The following is a 4,950-nucleotide window of genomic DNA, read 5'->3' as shown; positions in this document are numbered from 1 at the left end:
AAACAACATTTAACTTGTGATCATAATAGAGATGGAAGTTTCCAAACTTTTTTCTGTTTATACCGCGTTTTTTTGTTCTTTATATTAGAGAAAACCAAATTTGTTAACTCTTTTGCTAAAAAACTTTTCAAATCACGGATTTCATTGCGAATGTGTACTAAAAATCATGTTAGATGTTTGTTTTTACTAATTAGGAAATCATATATCAAGACGGTACTGTCATATTTCAAGCATTTTCTAATATATAAGGGTGGTCCACATTAGACGCATAGTCCACATTACCCAAAGTGCCTCTAAGTATTGTAAATCTCAGAAAAATTTGCAGCAATGATTATAATAGAGTTAGCATTATTTAGGATAGAAAACTGAAATTGAAAATTGGATACAACTGTATCAATTTTCAGTATTTCAAGGATTTAGCCACATTTTTGCAATGAATTCAGTTGTATTAGATTGAAACCCTCGTACAATATAATAGAGCCATCCGAATTTATATTTATATTTTAATAGTATTTAAAATTCGACATAAATCTGATATGTTATAAACATTTATACACTGAAATAAAAGTAAAGAAAAACGTTATGAGAATTTACCATCGAATAGCAACCGAATAAGTTATTCTTTTGCAAATTCCTAGAGTTTTATTTGCACTTCATTATCAGTCGCAGCAGCAGAGTTGTGATTGCGAGCGAATGCTAAATAAGTGCAAAGAAACATCATCATCAACATCAGTATTATGTACATACTCGTATGTATATATGTGATTACTATATAATGAAAATATTTACTTTATTTATTAGCAGAGCTTAGGTTTCATTAATGGGATTCAAGAAATTCGTATGACGACCAGTAAGTGTTGCGACGGTTTGCTAAATTAAATTCCATCATGTGTTCCGTTCCGTTTTGTTATTATTATTTGCACAAAGCTTAGAGCTCTGGAAGCAACGAAAACGAAGACCTAATTAAGATATGTGCACATAATTTATTTTGTGTGTGTTTTATTTAGTTGTCAATTTGAACTAAATGTTCGGTTGAAATGAAAAACAAAAATCATAAGACCATAATTAAATGCAATAAAAAATAAAAGTTAAGGAGAAATTTCGATTTATTTACGAATAGATCATTGCAAACTTTGAAACAGAGATCTGTGAAACGTTGAATCTAAGGGTCGTACCTAAATTCAGTGCGTTGCGTACTAAAATACACACCTTCTCACCTTTATAGGGTTTGTTGAACATCCGTATTACCCAAATACGCAAGGACCTTATTTACTTGTGTATCGATTGAAAACGGCGAAAATGGATGAGAACATTTTCTTAAATAACTGTTTACATGTATAGAAAAACAAATTTTTCAAATGACTGGAATTCAATTTTCAAAAAACAAAAAATTCAAAATACGCATTGTCAATGTTGAAAATGTTCATTCAACTTTTTATTTTTATACGCTATGCGTATTTGGGTAACATTCATTGAAATACATGGTGAATAATATCGTACGCATACGCATGAATTTAGGTACGACCCTAATAGTTATAGGTGGAATACAGAATAAAAGTTCTGCACTAGTAAAAAACCCGTAAAGCCAGGGATAACATTTTCCAACGAGCAAAAAACTTGGACAGTGGACTACTGGAAAAATGTGATCTTTTCAGGCGAAAATTGTAGGTTAAGAACGGCAGAGATGGGGTGTTACTTTATGAGATGGACCAATAATTGATAATATAATAGACTCATCCCGATTTTGTAGAATATCTTCGTGAGCAAAATTTGGCATAATATGTGAGGTGAATGGAAGTATATTCCAAAATTAAATTACGCCCTATAAAATAAAGGCTTCGCAATAAGTGCTAGAAATATTAGTATTCTGATCGTCCTAGGAGCAGTATCTCCCATATAGCTGACCTGTCCCATTTTAGAAATTTCTTGGGAGTCCTAGGGTTATTTTCCAACTGCAGTGGTTATAATTATCCAACCTGAGTATCCGGAATTTGGTATTTCGTTTTCACAGAGGATAAAATTCCTCCTAACAGCCTAATGGGTGTATATACACTTCGATACGGACAAAATCCGTTTTAGACAATTTGAAGTCGATTTATAATTGTCTGTCTGGGCGGCTGGTGCGCACGATAACTCTCGAAGGGACTAACCGATTTCATCCAAACTTTCCACATCGTAATAGTTCTTCAAAACTTAGTTCAAGTTCGAAGATGGGTAATATAAGTCCACTGCTTCTGCAAACCGACTGACACTTTTTTGCTTGGTCAGAATAAATTTTCAATTAAAACAAGTAAAAAAGTGTTAGTCGGTGTTGCCGACAGATATATACCCCCAGTCTATTATTTGCGGAGGTTTTCGGAATTACACACAAATTTTATTATTAGCTTTATATAAGAAATAAATCAAAGAGGTTTCCGATTTAATGTTGATAAACTTCTATAAAATATTGACCATTTGTGAGGGAGGTGCCGGAAGGAGTGGACTACTGGGTCCCACCTTCGGACTTGATATAGGGTTGGTAAAGATAAAAGGTTGTGCAAGGTTTGGTTGAAATATGACATTCCATTCGCCTCATATTGAATTTTTAAATACTAAAAATTTTGAACCTTCGTGGGGGTGGTACCAGAAGGGGTGGACCAATGGGTCCTATCTTCACACTTGATCTAGGCTTGGTAAAGGTAATTTTTAAATATTGAAAATGTTGACCCTTTGTGTGGGAGGTACCAGAAGGAGTGGACCAATGGGTCCCATCTTCAAACCTGATCTAGGCTTAGTAAGGGTAATAGGTTGTACAAAGTTTCGTTCAAATCGAATAGTCCGTTTGGATGTTATTATAAAATTAATTTTTTGCACACTTTTGACCATTTTGTGGGGGAGGTACCAGAAGAGGTGTCGATATTCCCCATCTTCGAATTTAAACTAAGTTCTCGATTTTATTTTTTCAAGATTTTCAATGGGCTGGTAAATCAATACCAATGCTTGTTAAGGTTTGTAACTTTGCACATATATAATTGAAGATTTAAAAGAGAAGAAAAATAATTTACAAAAAAATTTTGTTATTGTTTTGTTGTTGTTTTTTGTAATTAAAGAAAAGTCCTTATTTTTGATGGCGGGCATGATAACTCCTCACTGGAACATCGGAATCCGAAAATTCCAACGGTGTTAGAAAGAGTACATGTCTGACTCTCGTATGAACTAGGATTATTGACTTCGCTCTAAAATTAAGAAAATGGTGGCCCTTTGAAAAAATATTTTTGAAAAATCGCGGATTTTTTACCAAAAACCAAGTTAAAAAATAAGGAAGATCTTCACCGATTGGCTTTATCCTAGTTCATACGAGAGCTATAAACTCTCAGAGAAACGTTACAAAATTTGGAACCGATTGGATTATTAGTTTTTGAGTTATCGTGCCCGCCATTCGCAAAAAAATGTTTAGAGAAAAACGCGTTTAAAGTTTGAGAAGCCCTTCAGCCGTCACTTGATGCTGACACAATAAATCGGATATATCTTCAACAGTTCTTGAGATTTTCACTTGAAATTTTGTAGAGACATTCTTTAATCAGTGTAGATTCGAATTATATCAACAAAAATTTTGACCCCGAGAATGGGGGGGGGGGTCCCCTTAAAGAAAGTGGAAGAAATATTAAGATGTGTAAAGTTTGAATGAAATCGATTATTCCCTTCGAGGGTTATCGTGCGCAGACAGACGGACAGACAGACGGACGGACATGTGTAAATCGACTCCAAATTTTCTGAAACGGATTTGGTCCAAAGAAACATGGGGTTTAAAACCAATATTTCGATGAGGCACATGTTCACCGTATCAAAGTATATATACCCTCATTAGCCTAAAAGCTGAGGGTATAAAAAGTTGACATTTTTACAGTCTGCAACTGAAGGGTAGTTGAATAGATGTATCATACTGTGTGGACTTGTTCGTTATTTCCATCAGATTGTTGACTTTGGTATTGTTTCCGCTTTACCATAGAAATTCAGCCCGAACCCAATTTATTGATGATTTAGCTCATGCAGCATCAGTCATTGACAAGGGATCTTTTGGGGCTATGTTCAGGATTTTACCATGTCACTTTCCACATGAAAGTGCGATGTTGCATCCTTAAACACCATAGAGTCCTATCAACCCTTTTCCATAATTTGGCACTCAGAATGTATCCTATGTTGCAACCCAACAGATCATTTATTCCGCCTCTGCTTCGATATTCGATTATAAAAAATCTGCTGGTACGATATGTCTAAAATCTCAAACTTATTACTTAATATTTTGTTCTGTTACCACAACGAACGACAACAACTACAAGAAGATGAGTTAACACTTCTAACATTCGTTAACATCTTCATTACCAACAATTATCAATCGGATTTTTTCTGTCACTCATTTCAAGTTAATGCGAATTCGAAAGACAAAAAAAATCCCCCCTTGCCGGTCAGCAGCAACAGCACCACCACTCAAAGAAAAATCGAAGTGAATTCGGCGAATTTGCGAAGTAAGTTTCTGACGAATGTGGGGATTTGTTATCGATTCTGTCCGATACCGTATTACCAATAGACAGAGTGAGGCTATATATTTTACCTGTGAATCAAAAGCAGCAACGGAAGAAGAAGAATAATAGCAAGCGTAGAAATCTAAATAGCAAAGCGTTTTCATGCTACCGTTGGCAGATCATTGAAGTTCAGTACGTTAAACACTGCGACAAGCGATAGAAGTGTAAAACGGCGATAATTGTTCTCGATTCGCACGAAGGCGAATGGCGGTCGTTTTTTTAATTATTTGAAAAATTGTTATGAGCAAGTGAATGAACGAAGGCAACGATATCCTTTTAATGGAACGTCCTTGAAGTGTATTCTACCTCTAATAGTTGAAGCGAACCATAACTAGTCAAAACAAAATCACAACAAAAATATTTTTTATAAAAAATATTTAAGAAAAAA

The sequence above is a fragment of the Musca vetustissima genome, unplaced genomic scaffold (genome assembly GCF_032173495.1).
Source record: "Musca vetustissima isolate MV318-11 ecotype Yass unplaced genomic scaffold, APGP_CSIRO_Mvet_v1 utg1079, whole genome shotgun sequence".
NCBI classification, from domain to species: Eukaryota; Metazoa; Arthropoda; class Insecta; order Diptera; family Muscidae; genus Musca; species Musca vetustissima.
Note: the sequence above shows the minus strand (reverse complement) of the source record.